The 17,671-nt window shown below is 41.5% G+C and overlaps 1 protein-coding gene across 3 annotated transcripts in view; it reads left to right on the top strand.

Moving 5' to 3' along the window:
* The window catches only part of spsb4a (splA/ryanodine receptor domain and SOCS box containing 4a), an 83,943-nt gene that overhangs the window by 22,275 nt on the left and 43,997 nt on the right, over positions 1-17,671 (top strand). The window contains exon 1 of one of the 3 annotated variants that reach the window (XM_058069091.2): positions 14,340-14,481. The exons of the other annotated variants lie outside the window; for them this stretch is intronic. The gene's annotated coding sequence lies outside the window, so the exon portion shown is untranslated. Of the gene's footprint in view, positions 1-14,339; positions 14,482-17,671 lie in introns of those variants that run through there. 3 annotated transcript variants of the gene reach the window in all.

Genomic DNA, 17,671 nt, shown 5'->3' with positions numbered 1-17,671 from the left:
GTGTGTCTGGTGGGGGGAGTGGATCTGCTGTAAGATTCTGAGGATTGACTGCCCGTGCGGTTTAGCGTCACTTAGCACTTTGCCCCGACACCTCAGCTTCTCTTCCAAGGACCACTCCACTACATCCTCCCAAGGGTTACTCAAGTATAAGGCACATTAGAGCTTTTTTTTTTTGCATTTCTTAAAAGCGTTGTTTCCAAAAAAACATTATTATTGTTGACAAAAGTGATTCAAGTAGTTGCTTTACATATCTTTTGTAGACAAAAAAGACGAAATAAATGTGAATAAGAAATGCTGGGGGCGGCACGGCGGTCGAGTGGTTAGCGTGCAGACCTCACAGCTAGGAGACCAGGGTTCAATTCCACCCTCGGCCATCTCTGTGTTGAGTTTGCATGTTCTCCCCGTGCATGCGTGGGTTTTCTCCGGGTACTCCGGTTTCCTCCCACATTCCAAAAACATGCTAGGTTAATTGGCCACTCCAAATTGTCCATAGGTATGAATGTGAGTGGGAATGGTTGTTTGTCTATATTTGCCCTGTGATTGGCTGGCCACCGGTCCAGGGTGTACCCCGCCTCTTGCCCGATGACAGCTGGGATAGGCTCCAGCACCCTCACGACCCTCGTGAGGAAAAAGCGGTAGAAAATGAATGAATGAAGAAATGCTGGTGACTGAGAACCATTGTTAAACTGGTAAGACATTCCCTGTGGTCATCACACATGGTTTGCAAGCTACTGGGTGAAGTTGTTGCAACACTGCACAACAAAAATTGTGTGTGTGTGTGTGTGCGTGAGAGAGTGAGTGAGTTTGGGAAAAGTGACATTTAATCAAGCAGAAATGTCAAGTGGCCAAATGAGAAAACAATGAAGCTGTCATAAGTTGCGGTGGTGGTAGTGAAGACCTCTCAGTGCATGTTGGCAGCAGCATGGTCACATCGTGTGACAACAAAAGAGTGCGTGTCACTCAGTGTGACACGGCTAAATGGCTGTCTTTTGCTATGTGACATGCAGGAAATTGGAAATAGGATGACAAAGTCTAGAGCTTAAAATGCTGACACAGATTTTCCGAGCAGCACAACGTGAGGATGACGGAGTGGTGTGTGTTTACACACACGCAGCCATATATGTATGTTTATGTGTTGCATGTATTCCAGCGTCTGTGTTTGATTGATTACCTCCATCGAGTGAAAGGAGGCAATGTTTCCATGAGTGGTTTCCTTTATTTTGCAAAAACTCCTCAATCTATGTCTAAGGTAAAGGTGCTTATTGACGAATGCCACCCATCCATTCTTTCTTTTTCTATGCCGCTCATCTTCACGAGGGTTGCGGGGGTATGCTGGAGCCTATCCCAGTTTTCTTCGGGCGAGAGGCGGGGTACACCCTGGACTGGTCTTTGAGAAATGCTATATTGACAATTAAGTTTGGTGTAATAATCAGTTAATCTATGCTGACGAATGATGCCGATTGTTGATAAATTGTGTCTTAAAGCATGGGTCTCAAACTCGTGGCCTGCGGGCCAAATGCGGCCCACAGGATGCTAGTTTGAGGCCCCTGCCTTGATTTTTTTTAATTTTTATGTCAGTGCATCCCACATGTATGGTATCATGTACCCAAAAATGACAGCACAAGTGACGCCATTTTGCCTCGCCCATACCATGTGTAGGCCGGTTCCAACGCTTCTTACCGGGAGGACCTGCTAGCTTGGGTTAGCTAACTCCAGGCACTTTATTTCAGCTGCTAAGCTGTTTGTTTTGTCCAAATCAATAAATAAGATGCTGTCAATGTTCCAACAACAACTCCGACATTGGATTAGCGGTGAAGCTACAGGATTATGACGCTGGGTGCAAAAAAAATGCAGGAAATTATTTGGAATAAAACTGTAAATAAAAATATATATATATTTATTTATTTATTTAAACCCTGATGCGGCCCAACCTCACCCAGACCTTAGCTCCAGTGGCCCCCAGGTAAATTGAGTTTGAGACCCCTGTCTTAAAGCAATTGATACAAAATGGAGCACACTACTTTGTTGCAACCGGTAGCAGTGCTGTTGATTCAGTCTGAGTGCTCTTACTATAGAGTACCATGGATCTTGTCCACGTGCTGTATGTGACTGACCTTTGACCCTTATGTGTACACAATGACATAGTTGAATTCTGAGTATGAAGTCCAAAAGTACACAAAGTCAACGTTGAGAAACCATGAATTATTTACACGGGTCTAATTTTAAGCACACATTGATACTTTATGCATTACAGTGGTTTCAGCATCTCTGTATCAACATGCTTTTTTTGCATCTGATATGAGTTAAAAGAGTTAATCTAGTCAGTAATTTCAGTATTGATGGTTTCCTGTCCAGCAGCATGTTCCAACATGTGTTGAGATAATGGATCCGCATCTCCTGATTACATGCTTATCGGTCTGTTTTTCATTCCGGCTGTATGCATGTGTGCATGTGTGCATGTGTGTATGTGAGTGTGTGACCCAGACCCGTTTCTTTGCCATAGCGTCATGATCCAGGTCCAGAGTTCACACCTCATATCCGTGCATGTGCTCTGCTAGCGTGAGGAGGCCATCCTGTCTCCCCCTAAATGTGAGTGCACCCCCGCCCCCCAACTACCAAAGACATTAAAATCTGATATGTGTTACATTTTGGCATCAATCCAACTGCACTATGTGGGCAAATAGTGGGAATCAGTGTTTGTTTTTGTTGTTGTTGTTGTTGTTGTGAGGTCAGATGTGACTTACTGTATGTGTGGTAATACCTTGGGTACTGGAATAGAACTGGAAAAGAACCTTCCCCATCAGTGTTTCCCACTGTGATGCAGTATAGCTGCACAATTGTACATAATGCATGTACATGTAATTGTTAAAAAAGGTTATAGCATTAACTATAAGCTGTAACTATGAACTCCATTGAAACACTCCATTGTTTCTCTTGTATACTGTAAACCGCAATAGTTGTAATACTTTTGTTGTACTGTATTGGAGTCCCTGACCTATACAAATGTCTTGACGTGTACTTGTACACGGTCACTAGTGATGTGTGTGGTCAAACTAATGTAATCATGTCTTCAGGGTGGCCATGTTTAATTACAGTTTTTTTCTGCAGGCTTGGCGGCTCATTTAATTGAGAGATTTGCCTTCTGTGGGCCATTTAATTGACAGATGAGAGCGATGTGATGAGAGTCTGAACTGTGAGGGAGACAGCCACTCGTGTGTGTATATAGCGTACGTGCCTCCCTGTGCGTGTTAATGACTGCGGCTCACTGGGGGATATGTTTGAGAAGGACGCGGCACGTGACGCCGAGAGGTCAGGAGCGACAGACGTGGAGCGGCAGCTGTTGGAGAAAATGGAGGAGGATAGGAGTCGAGGATATAAAGGGAGGCGAGACAAGCGGAGGCTGAAAAAAAAACTGTGGGAGGAGATGGCGGCCAGGTGGTTTGATTGACGGATGAGCAAAGATGGAGGAGATGTGATGAGCAAAGATGAAGAGGTTAGAAAGCAGAGAATGGGAGATGGAGGGGATGGTTTGGGAGATCTCAGCTGGAAAGATCTTTCCCTCATTTTGTTCCCCATCAGAAACACCAAGCTAGATTGAGGATAGTGGAATTGATGAACGTAAACAGGAAATACTGACATCACTCTCATCTTGGTCATAACAGACAGACAGGGTCTGCATTTTGTGGGCGTCAGTGGGAGCGGATCTCCCTTAAAGGCAGTAAAATCATCTATTTGTCTGTCTGTGGGTGTGGTGGGGGGAGCAATCCATTATTCCAGTCAAAAATACTGCATATTTTGTGAGACAGTTTTTCTTGTAAACAACACTATTTGCTGCATTTTGCAGAAGACAAATTTTGAAAATGAACTCCCTTTTTCACGTTTTAAAGAGTCCATCTTTTTTTCATTTATCTCTTGGTCATTATGTATTCAATCATTGATTAATTTATTCATTTGTCTCCAACCCCCACCAAGCTCTGATTAATACAAGAACTGTGGAGATGTTTGTTTTTCTAATGGTGGCCATATGTACTGTAGTTGCTTTCAAAATTAGTTGCAAATTTTGTTTAACTAAGAAACTCAAATAGTATAAGACAGGGGTCTCAAACTCTATTTACTTGGGGGCCACTGGAGCTCGGGTCTGGTTTTCCCATAAAAAAAACAAAAAAAACGCATTTATTAAAAACAGAAAAATGAATAAACTTTGCTTTGGTTCCGATTTTCTACAAGAAAAGCTCTGATAAAACATTCCACTGTTCTCAAATATCTTTTATTTTTCTGCACAAAATAAAATGAAAAATAAATAAACAAATCAAGAATAAAGAAAAGCAATCAATCAGTAATAAATAAATATAATTATAATAATAAAAAGGCAAATAATAAAAACTTAAGACACCACATATAGTTGGTGGGTAGACAAATTATTTTTTTCAGATTAAAATGAACAAAGCATTATTAGAGCCCTGTAGACATGACAAAACACGACTATAGTCACATTTATACTCTTTTTATTTACAACATATTGCGCAACTGCAGGGTCTTGAGACACATGCTAACTCGCAAACTAGTGAGCTAGCGACCTAAACGGTAGCCTCCAAGTTATTTCCTTTAAACTTAAATAGCCAAAAATTTACCACTTCCACACGGACAGGGAGGATATTAACAGTTATTTAACCTTTAACATGAACATTAATCAAACGTAATAATTTTTTCTGGGTACATGATACCATACAGCATCCATATCAAACTTGCGCGGGCCGCACTAAAATTAAACTTTCATATCAAGGCGGGGGCCTCAAACTAGCGTCCTGTGGGCCACATTTGAGACCCCTGGTATAAGACAACCCCACTCTCTCATGACCTGAAGAAAGTAAAAAAAAAACCACCCCAGTTTTTGTATAATTTGGTTGTCGTAGAAAACACAACCAGTCCGTTTGCTCTGTGCTGTATCGTTCTGTGAAGGGGGTGCAACAACAAAGCAGACCGCACATTGCTGACTCGCTGTCAGTACATTTTTTATTCAGGCAATGCTAAATAACCTGCCAAAGAAACCTGCGAGGGCCGGCAGTTTGATAAAGAAGGTGAGAAACACTATTGAATTTGATCTCACATCGTTGATGTTTTCATCAAGTTCCACTCATTAATCATTTATAATTATTTCATATTCTATTCGTCATGTAAAACTATAATAATTCTCTAAATTCTCCGAACCTGGGGAGACAGAGCCTTCTCCATCACTGCCCCCACCCTCTGGAACTCTTTGCCCCATTCACTCCGTGCTTGCCCTGACCTTCCCAGTTTCAAGAAACATCTAAAAACCCACCTCTTTAAATCTGTTTTTAATGTCTAACTTTTTATATCTGACTGCTGTGCCCCCCCCCCCCCGCTTTTACTCATGTTTTAACTGTGTATTAACCAATGAATGTTGTATTTTTATGTATCCTTTACTGTTTACTTGCTTTTGTTCAACTCCATTCTTCTGTAAAGTGACTTTGAGTATTTTGAAAAGCGCTATACAAATAAAATGTATTATTATTCTTATATTATTATTATTATTACTGACACCTAGTGACCAGTGTGGAATAGTACATATCATTCACAGAATCTTTGACTGCATTATATGTATTTTAATTCATTTAGACTATTCTATTTCTATTTTTTAAGCCGTGATAGTTCTGAATAAATAAGCTCATTCTGACATTGGATTGTTTTGAATTGGTTGAGAAATATGGGAGGAGTTTGTGAACCAATCATGAAGTGCAATAAGTAGTATTAGTGGACTTATTATTATTATTATAAAATATATTTTGCCCCACAAAAGAGCAAAATCGTTCATGTCTATGTTTAGAGCAGTGGTGACCAACCTTATTGAGCTGAAGATCCCAGGGTCTTGCCCGTGAACTTAGGCAAGATCCACCCCCCCCCCCCCATCCCCAATCCACATCATCACCACATTCTGATATCTATAGAAAATGTTTTGGCTCGAATGTCTCATTGGTCCTTAGAAGGACCTTTAGCTGCCCTGTAAGATGCATGACATAAAAACATGATGGTCCGTCCTGAACAGTGCTTGCTATAGATAGGTAGGTAATTAGGGGATTTACAACCTACCAGCTAAGTGCTAAAGATCGACTAGTTGATTACGATTGTTGGGTTGGGGACTCCTACTTTAGAGGGGTGAGTCTCATTTAGTGGGTCAAGTGGTCTTTGCCCCAAAAAATAGTGCATTACCCGGTCTCCTTGAATGCACCTTGCGTTTGCTATGCTACTGTTGACTTGACAAGAGTGTGGCATAAAGTGAGAGCTGACGTTGTATTGCATGGGGAAATTCCACCCACAGTGAAGACTACCGGGTACAGTATGACTGTAGTGTTCAGGGTTTCCTCCAGGTGGGCTGCATGGGAGGCTGACTGCTGCCACTCAGTCATTTGTTGTTTCACTTCTCATCCAGGTCCATGTGCCAAAACTTCTACTTTGGATCCTATGCCAACCCCTCAGACAAGACCTGTCCTACCAAATCAGGCTCGGATTGTCCCACCTAGTCATTGAGCATGAACTGATGCTCGGATGAGAGACGGTTTGAACAGTCTAGTTGTGATCAATTCAATTGCCCTGAGACTACAATGACCTACAGTACTTTTCAATGAATGGATTGAAATAGCTTGGCGACTTATTGAAGATAACCATCCAGGGCTCGACAATAACCATGTACTGCAAGTTGAAACAAAATTGGGGCAAGTAAATCCAATCAGTGATATTCCCGTCGGGCAAGTGCACTTTGGCATGCCATACTGCCAAGAGTTTTTTTAAAAGCGGTTCTTGTTGGGTGTTGGTAAAACACGGACTGCGTAATTCCGCTGGTAATTTGCAAACCAATCCTTGCAAATCTTGAAATGGACCAATCGGAATCCTTTATTTAGACCGCGGTCCGTGTTTTACCCACACCTGTTCTTGTTGGCGATCAACCAATCAGCGATGGTTTGACTAGGAAAACATCTATCATGGCGTCCCTGCCAACATGGTCTAATTCTTCAACAACTTGTGAAGGAAAACAGCAAAAAGTGATGAACCAGTGCCTCCTAAACAAGTATTTTATTAGCGGCAGCAAATCAAATGATGGCACAGGTGAGTGAATCACATTGCTGTGACAATTTGAAGTGGTCACAATGAAACACCACCGATTAGATCCAATACCAAGTGCTGATTTTGCACAAGCTACAAAATCTAGCGCTTCCATTTCTCTGTGGATTTTTATCACCTTTGCTTCACAAATTATTGTTTGACCATTGAGCATTTTTTTCTGGATTAAACACACTTTACTAGTACACAAATGTGTCTATTCAATAATGTTTCATTGTGGTGCAAATACAATGCATCAGTAATATTATCTGATGAATTATCAGCATATTCGGGCAAGTAGTTCTCACCTTAAGGATTCCCCATGGGCAAGTCATTTTTGTTTTTAATGTAGAGCCCTGCCATCTATTGAATTTGCAAATAAATGTACAATCTATGCTGCTGTATGGATGGACTGATGTTTCCAGAGACAGAATTGGGGTTACTCCAAATCATATACTCATTGGCTTGAAGAGCCCAAAATGGGAGCAAGAAATGTGTATGTGGAGTACACGTACAAGTAAGACACAAGTATTACAAGCTTTCCTGTAACAAGACATGAAAAGCTTGTGTTTTAATGGAGGTAGGGAGAGAGAAGGAATGATGGAAGCAGTAGATCACCACCTGCCGCCTCCATTTCCTGGCCTCCAAGTGACGGTACTCAGATGGCCAGTACTTGTATTGATGTGTGCAAGAGGCAAACAACTGGCTCGTGTGTGTCAATAAGCCCTTGCTTTGTTTTCACACAGTGTGATGCACAAATATTGGTGTTCTCTTCTCCTCTAAGGCCTTGGAGGTACGGGAAGATGAACAACCACATAAGTGCATATTCCAGTTATTGCTACCCCTACGGTTAAGTGCAATTTACATTATGCATTGTTATCATAACTCATGATTCACTCTGCTTCATTGATTACCATTATCTTAAGTTTAGCATCGCAACTCTCCGTCTCTTGTTTGCTAACTTGCCCGTCCTTTGAGACACTTTTCGAACAAGTCTGTTTTGCAACTGCACTGATTCGAGTGAGTGACTGGAGGGCAAGCTTTGACGCTCTAAGGGGTCTCAAACTCGCGGCCCGCGGGCCAAATGCGGCCCGCAGGATGCTAGTTTGAGACCCCCGCCTAGTTTGATATGGATGCCATATGGTTTCATGAACCCAGAAATGACACCGCACACAATTGACGCGATTTTGCCCCGCCCATACGCAAGTGAACGAGCCCGCTTGTTTTGCTTTTTCTCTCATCATCCATGACTCAGATCATGACTTTTAAAACCTGATGCGGCCCAGCCTCACCCAGACCCTAGCTCCAGTGGCCCCCAGGTAAATTCATTCATTCATTCATTTTCTACCGCTTTTCCTCACGAGGGTCGCGGGGGGTGCTGGAGCCTATCCCTGCTGTCTTCGGGTGAGAGGCGGGGTACACCCTGGACTGGTCGCCAGCCAATCACAGGGCACATATAGACAAACAACCATTCACACTCACATTCATACCTATGAATACCTAGCATGTTTTTGGAATGTGGGAGGAAACCGGAGTACCCGGAGAAAACCCACGCATGCACGGGGCCGAGGGTGGGAATTGAACCCTGGTCCTCCTAGCTGTGAGGTCTGTGCGCCAAGTAAATTGACTTTGAGATCTCTGCTCTAAGGCAACCTTATTGTCCAGTGAAAGAATTAGTCTTATATTTGGCTGTGTATAGTACACAAGCACTTTCACGTTCATGACACAACATGTGTTAAAGTGTTACAGTTCACCAAAGTATTGTTGTTGTCATGATATCTGCTTTCACTGTTTTGTTATTACGGGAACCAGGGTACCATCAAAATGATGGTAATGGTAATGGTTTAATTTCATTTGAACATGCATCAGATTACAATTGAGTGCATCCCATAATCAGTTCACAGTTCCACATGTCCAAAAGGAGTAGGAAGAAGCAAAGCTTATTAAATCCTACCCCTCCATCTGGTACTTTTACAATCAGTAACTGTTACATTTGTTCACTTCCTGCGTTCCATGATACAGTTCAAGTTTTTTTTTTTTTTTTTAATAATGCACCTTGTACTGAAGTACAAGGTGATATGATCATCCAATGCCATAATGGGTACCATAGTAAGTGTCAATATAGTGATATATATAGCACATCATGACTGGTTCAAGACTCTTCATCCTTGTATTTAGCAAACATCAACTGCTTGTATTGTTTCTTGAATTGGCTCATCGTTGTGCATTGTTTGATTTCCTTACTCAATCCATTCCATAGTTTGATTCCACATACTGAAATGCTATGGCTAGCATAACGTAGTCCTAGCATAGAAGTGTTTCAAATGTACTTTTTTCCCTGAGATCATATTTCTCCTCTCTTGTAGAGAAGTATTGGATGACATTTTTAGCTAATTGCTTATTTTTAGCCTTATGCATTATTTTAGCTGTTTGAAGATGAACTATATCAGAAAGTTGAAGTATTTGTGATTTTAGAAATAAGGAGTGAAATGATTGTGCAGTTGTTCTTTTTATGGAGGAACGACTATTACATATGGTGTCTTTAACACGAGCAAGAGCAGCCTCCTTTTAGTTGCTGCTCAACATAATGTACTTGTATGAGTCCTCACAGCAATGTTGTGATGCTATCAGTTTCTTCCCGAGCGGAATAGTCGTGTGGCCTTTCGAGGCCGTTTTCTTCAGTTAGTTATAGGCAATAAAATTCAAAATGGCTCTGATCTCATCACATTCAATGTGAACTTAGAATGAGACTTGATGAAAATGAGAGGTAAAGAAACGTTCGCTGTAAGCTGACAAGTTGATATTGTAAGTACTGTACCGCGGAGTGAAAAGAATTGCTGAATGAGCACAAAATTCCCATTTGACCTTCATCACCCCCTTTGACTGTTTGGTTCGTGTCAGTCTTTCTCTCAGCCATCTGTACAAAGTCATTCAAGCGTCCATTGTTCGCGTCCTCCTGCTCTCCCCTGTAACGCTCGGTCCTCACACTTCAGCCTAAGGCTGCACATTTAACACTGCTGTTTCCTTTCTTCTAACCCCTGCCCCCCCGCCCCCTAACCATCCATCGCTTGCACCCCCCTCCTGTCACTCCCTCTCCCCTGGGCCATGTGGACAGTTGGATGGCTTTTGTGTTTGGCACGTGTGTTGGCAGAAGGCAGCGCACGCACACGTGCACACGCAGATCTAATTCTCGGTGTAAGGTGATGACAGGGCCCCCCATTGTCCCACAGATTTACTCGCACGCACATGTGTCCCCCCTCTATGCAGACCCCATGAGGTCCCTTAAGTGTGAATATGCCTTCAAGCAAGAAATCAGGAGGCAATTTACGGCAATATCCAGCTGAGCAAATGGGGGATGTCCAGTCAATGGCAGTCCTTGTGTGAAGTGTTCAACATAAAAAAAAATTATAAATGTATGGTTGACTTTCAGGGATGGTGTCCATCCGTCCCTTTTTGGATATCGCTTGTCCTCATTAAGGTCATGGAGCATATCTCAGCTGACTTGGGGCAAGAGGCGGGGTAAACCCTGTATTGGGCGCCAGCCCATCGCAGGACACATTCACACTCTCACATTCAGGAGGTGCTGACATTAGGCCAAAATCTGTCCAAATGATAGGATTTGTCTCAGATCACCATTAGATGTGGTGTTTTAGCAACTTATCTTCATTCGACTACAATCCAAACACAAACAAGCAGATGAAAATGATATGGAATACATGCAATTAAAGAAAAATCTGAAATTAAAGCAAAAAGAATGTATACTTTTATATCAGATGTGTCCAAAGTTTTTCCATCTAGGGCCATATACTCAAAATCAAAGGTTGCCGGGGCACCACTTTATATTTTTATGTATTTTTTAAGTTTGTAAAACAGCTAAAAACCTTTATGTATTTAAACTCAAAACTTAGTTTTATTATGAGTTATGTTTTCGCTGTACATTCTGCCTTTTTGCTGTATTTTTCCCATTTGTAAGTTTTTTGTTTTGATTTTATTTCTACCATATGCCTTGGGCTAATAATAATAATAATAATAATAAAAAAAATCTGCAGTCTAAAAATGGTCCCCAGGCTGCATTTTGGATACCCCTGCTTTATACCTAACTGGAACGGAACTCACAAAGTAACTCAAGAAAGCTCACAGCCACTTAATATATATATAATATACACTTACATACACGCATAATACACTTAAAATGGACTCCCGAGCATACATTTGATGCACAGTGATTAATTAATACATCTCTAAATAGTATCTAATCAAGAACGGGGATGAGTTTGCTGCCTTTTTATGGAATTTATGTATTGTACCAAGTTACAGCCCCATGTATTTTCAACTGCGTATGAGTATACAGCACCCTCTACTGGTAGCAGTAGTATATACAATAACAGACACATACTACAGAGCACCGATAGATCACTATAATACACCACAAGGATGCAGAACACAATTAACATTCATACACTGTAAAAAAAAAAGCATGCAAATTTGCAATTTTGAAAAATGTGAGAAACAGAGAGTCCAAAAAAGGTGTACTCAAATGTAGCAAGGGAACACGATAGGAACTGAAGTCATTTAGAAGCACTGACCTACATCGACTGGGGTCTAGAATATCAGTGAACTGGTCCTGGTTTGTTGTAGGGCAAAGGTGATTGAGCTTGTTGATAGTTGATTAGCCAGTACAAATAACATTTCATCACCAAGACTTTCTTCATTATTTCATGTATATGTATACAGGAATGTATACAGGAATTAAACTCAAAAAGTAGAAAGAAAAAGTGCACACAAGCCCATGTCGGCTGAGAGTGTTCAATATGCGGTGATATAGCAGAAACATATCCTCAAAGAGGTTAAACTATTGTGCTTTTAACAGAGCTGAGACAAAACACTCTAACTATCCTATGACTGATCGATGACTCAACTGAGATATGCATCTATGTGCACTTTTGTTAAGTATGGATGTCTGAGAGCATGAGTGCTTTTAAGTGTGTAGACATGTGACGCGGTGAAACACTAATATCACTGGAGATGTTGTGTCATGGTGGGGGGGGGGGTTGGGGCTCTGGTGGCTGTGCAAGCTCTGGGAAAAGGAAGCTCATACAGGAAGTGGGCTGGCTGGAACTGTGATCCGCATGAGTGCATGCGCTGTAGTCCGTCTTGTGCGGAGGAAGTGTGTGTGTGTGTGTGGTTGCACACTTAGAGAACATACAGTTGTGGCGTTCTGTTTTTCAATGAGACATAAAACAGTGAATGATGGAGGAAGTGCGTGTGTGAGAGTTTTTATATCCCAATGGATCAATTCCCTGAAAAGTGCCTCCGTCACTTCCCACATCATGTCATTGAGCAATGCGGGCGGCTTTGGGGGAAATCTTGAACAATGAAGTCACGTCACAGAGTGATGTAGAAATCGGATTTACAACATTAGAGCAGGACAGAGAGTCCAGGAACACAGAAGACGTTCTTTCCTCTTTCACTGCGTTACAGTTTACATCAGGGGTCTCCAACTCAATTTACTTGGGGGCCACTGGAGCCAGGGTCTGGGCGAGACTGGGCCGCATCAGGTTTAAAAAAAAAAAAACGCATTTATCAAAAACAGAAAAATGAATAAACTTTGCTTTGGTTTTGATTTTCTACAATAAAAGCTCTGATAAAACATTCCACTGTTCTCAGATATCTTAATTTTTATTTTTCTGCACAAAATAAGATGAAAAATAAATAAACAAATCAAGAATAAAGAAAATCAATCAATCAGTAATAAATAAATATAAAAATAATAATAAAACGGCAAATAATAAAAACACATATAGTTGGTGGGTAGACAAATGATTTTTTTCAGATTAAAATGAACAAAGCATTATTAGAGCCCTGTAGACATGACAAAACACGACTATAGTCACATTTATACTCTTTTTATTTACAACATATTGCGCAACTGCAGGGTCTTGAGACACATGCTAACTCGCAAACTAGAGAGCTAGCGACCTAAACGGTAGCCTTCAAGTTATTTCCTTTAAACTTAAATATCTTAAATAGCTTTAAACTTACCACTTCCACACGGATAGGGAGGTTAACTATTAACAGTTATTTAACCTTTAACATGAACATTAATCAAACGTAATAATTTTTTCTGGGTACATGATACCATACAGCATCCATATCAAACTTGCGCGGGCCGCACTAACATTAAACTTTCATATCAAGGCGGGGGCCTCAAATTAGTGTCCTGCGGGCCACATTTGGCCCGCGGGTCACGTGTTTCAGACCCCTGGTTTACATTAATATGTTAAATGCAATAAAGGTATACTGCGTTTTTCATGGAGTATGAATCTTAACAGAACAACTAAGTAGTTTCTGTTTGAATTGAGAGTACATTCTAAACTTCAACCTCCAATATGAACTTGGGAAGCTTTCATAGGTGCGCTCACATGACCGGCATTTTAGAGGCACATGCTAAAGTCGTGCAGATGGAGCGGCACGTGTAGGGGGTGTGTGAACATGCGGTTTTAGCGTACAAAGAAGAGGGAGGGGTTAGGAGTTGATCTTATTGGTCACTCAGTGTGAGCCCTTAGAAAGCAGGTGGGGGGAGGCGCGCGGAGGGCAGGAGGGGAGGTGAAACGGGTGTTCCTGTCAGCCGCCCGCTGGTCTGGTTGCTGCTGGCGACTCTGCTTGATGAGATCAGAGGGGATCAACTTTCACCTCCCTTAGTCTAGCGAGAGCTTGTTCTCCCTCTGTCTCTCTCTCTTTCTCCAGTTTCCACTAAGAACTACACTAATAATTCTTTTTGTGTGTTTCCATGGTCCCTATATTGGCAAGTTCCAAAATAGCACGTATTGCATTGTTTATGAGCATGGGCATCAAATGTGAATGTATGGTATTTATGGGAAACACACCATTGGACATGCAGGTCATGTGACCCAGAAGATGCTATATCCATATCAATGGAAGGGATTTCGTAAAAGTCTGACATGGGAATGTAACTAGAGCCGAGCTTGAAGGTGTTTGATGCCGTGGTTGGAGAACTGTGACAATGCTGCCTTGGAAACACTATGTTGAGTTGTGTGTGTGTGATGGGGGAAGGTGAGCACCGGTGGGGGGGGGGCATGGGTCGTCGGAATAAGTGATAGCCTCTGGACAGATAAGCCCTGGGGAGGAAAAGAGGGAGGGAACAAGGAAAGGCGGGAGGGAGGAGGAGAGCGCTCGGAGACAACAGAGGGAGTCTCTCTCTTTTTGTCTGACTTGCCGGCTGCTGGTCTTCCTGTTCCTGCTGTACGTTCTCATCGTTGGTGGTTGGCTTGAGGACTTTTAACATGGACCTGGGCTGACGCGCTCCACGCTGTGAGACATGAGGAGGGTCACTGGAGAATCACTGTAAGCCGCTTGATGTTTTGTGTAGCGTAGTGACCGAAATATGCCTTTTAGTTGGGTTTCTATTCCAGGAAGTGATTTGTAGTGGCATGTTTGTACAGCGCAGTAGTCGCCACCTCAGGGCTGAAGTCGTTTGCAGGCATGATTTGCTCTTCCTGCTGTTTACACCAGAGAACATCATCACCCACATGCTGTCTCAACGTCAATATTTGGGTCTTATATTGAACATTTTATCCAACTGTGTGTGATACCATGGGCACAGTACATCTCCTCTTGGCTCCTGCGCCGTCTCCTTTAATTCTCTTAATGGCCTCAAGTCCCCAGCTGGGATACCCCTATGTGTGTGTGTGTGTGTACTTTTGTTGGGATACATGGAGAGTTGAGGGTTGTGGGCTAAGCTACTGGAGGATTTCCCCCCGCTCTCATACAATAATAGGATAGATCCTGCATGCTATTTTTAGCCCATACGCTACAAGCACTTCTAATCTGACAGCCTGCAGTAGCGTCTTTCACAGCGGTGTGTTTCGTCTGTGCATGGCAGTCAGGTCACGGTGGGGTGGGGTGGAGTGGGGGGGGGTACTTTTGTTTGCTCAGTCCTGGCTAAGAGAGATAGCAGCTCTGCTTTCTGACTTCACCCTTTTGTTTTTTCAGCTGCTGACCCACGTAACCCCCATCTGGCATTGTTTCTATTCTACGCCGCTCTCTTTAGTCGTCCCAAATCCATACATACTTCCTCCCCGGCGCTCTAATGATGGCCTCTTTTAAGCATTGTTATTCATCTCCCCTCCTTCTTTCTCCTCGCTTGCTCCTTTCTCAGGCAGCAATTTGCCATCAACAGGGAGGTTTTTCGGTGTAACTGCCGGGTGTGCGCTGTTAAATGTGCTGCTGCTGCACCCTGTGCTCCACTTAGCACAGAGCAATTTTTGGAGAACACAGTGTGGAGGGAGACGAGTGCCTCAATCATAGTACCAACGTGTGCAGTAGACCCGATGCTGCGACTATCTTCCGATTAGCACGCAAATAGTTGATAATCAGACGAAAATAGTGTCCTGTTTATTTTTTTACCACTGTCCCGCATATGTTAATTTCTATTTAATATTTCGTATATTACACCAACTTTTTACTAATTTAATTTCCTGCCTCTGATACAAAACAGTTTATTTTTCAGATTTAAAAGGACCTGAAACTGAGACATTTATAATGTTGTTGGTATGTTAGTGCTAGTTCGTAGATTTTTGTTCCATATTCATAATTATTGGCTGATGACACCCGGTCCAGGGTGTATCCCCGCCCCCTTGTCAGCTGGGATTGTCGGCTAGATTCATTCATTTATTCATTTTCTACCGCTTTTTCCTCACGAGGGTCGCGGGGGTGCTGGAGCCTATCCCAGCTGTCTTCGGGCAAGCGGCGGGGTACACCCTGGACTGGTGGCCAGCCAATCACAGGGCACATAGATTCATATGTATATTTATTTAAATTGCCAGCAGAGAAATACAATCACAGCTTTTATTAGTTTTGTCTTGACATTTTATAATTTTTTATTTTTTTAAATATTTTTATTTTATAAAACGAAATAAAAAAATATTTTGCGGGGCTTAAAATGGCCAAATGATGTCACTGATAAAATGTTTCTGTGATTCTGTTGATCTGCTGACAATTTTAATAAATGTAAAATTTTATTACAAATAAACAATATTATATATAATATTATATATATAATATAAAGTATATATTATATATTATATATTTGAGTTTTTGGTTTAAAAACAAAATAAAGAAATAAGTAAGATAATTTCACCAAAAATTATAAATTAATTAAATAATTTACATAAATATTGTTTAATTTTGTCTTTTGTAAAAAAAGATAATAGTAAATAGTAAATAAAAGTAATAGTAAATAATAAGTAATAATAATAAATAGTAAATAGTAAAAATAGTAAAAATTCAAATAATTTTACTAAAAAGCGCTGCCAGATTCATTATAAAGTGTCAATAATATGAACTTCAATAAATACTCGTAAAACTCGTAAGGTGTAGAGATCCTGGGAGATTGATAGTAATAATGCTAATTCGAGATATTGGTTACTGCCCAATATCAGTATAAAAATTGGATATCGGATTTGTTCCTGATCATGAAACCGATATGAAAAAAATGCTGTATATGTCCCATATGTGTTCATTCCACCACAGGTCATGTTACACATATCGGTATCGGAAATTGAGAATCGGACAAAATTGGCATATCGTTTTTTTTCGTACAAAAAGCCAACATATTATTATTAGACATCCCTAATAATAATAATAATAATTTCTCAGTCTTATGTGTTTGTCAAACTTTGTGTATTTCATGGGGGCGAAGCCTCCCTTGCCCTTAAACCCTAGTGATGCCTCAGCTTGCTACATTGACGGATGTGAACAACAACAAATAGTGCTTTTGAAAGCCGCTTCCTCTTTTGATACTATTTATTGCGTTGTGATATTCAGCTTGTGTTTGGTGTGACATGTTTCATCACACTCTTGAGCAAGCAGCTTGCATGTGGAATGAGGAAGAAAGCAGCAGGGGAGGGGGGGGTGCCTCATAGCATCATCCAGACTTAGATTTAGTTTTATTACCACCGGGGTTATGAATCCACCACCTAAATCTGCTGCCTAATGGATGGCACCGCCGAGCGTTGCCAAGTGTGTGTATGTGTGTGCGTGTGCACAAGTAAGAAATGAATAGGTTTTGCGTAGGTGTCTGTAAAGGAGTACTCAATCACTGTAGCGTTAATAGTCCTCCATGGCTCTATAGATTTTTTTTCAGTACTCTCAGCAAGTGCGTGACAAATGTTTAGGGTGTTGAGCACACGTGCGTGGTCATGCATCCTCTATGGTTGGGGGAACTATTTAGTTCAGGGGTCTCAAACATGCGGCCCGCGGGCCAGATGTGGCCCGCAGGACACTACTTTGAGGCCCCCGCCTTGATATGAAAGTTTAATGTTAGTGCGGCCCGCGCAAGTTTGATATGGATGCTGTATGGTATCATGTACCCAGAAAAAATGATTACGTTTGATTAATGTTCATGTTAAAGGTTAAATAACTGTTAATAGTTATCCTCCCTATCCGTGTGGAAGTGGTAAGTTTTTGGCTATTTAAGTTTAAAGGAAATAACTTGAAGGCTACTGTTTAGGTCGCTAGCTCTCTAGTTTGCGAG

The sequence above is a fragment of the Doryrhamphus excisus genome, linkage group LG6, assembly GCF_037039965.1.
Source record: "Doryrhamphus excisus strain RoL-2023G ecotype Guam linkage group LG6, RoL_Dexc_Guam_v1.1, whole genome shotgun sequence".
In the NCBI taxonomy this organism is placed as follows: Eukaryota; Metazoa; Chordata; class Actinopteri; order Syngnathiformes; family Syngnathidae; genus Doryrhamphus; species Doryrhamphus excisus.
The sequence above is the reverse complement of the archived record's forward strand: the minus strand, read 5'-3'. Positions and strand labels throughout refer to the sequence as shown.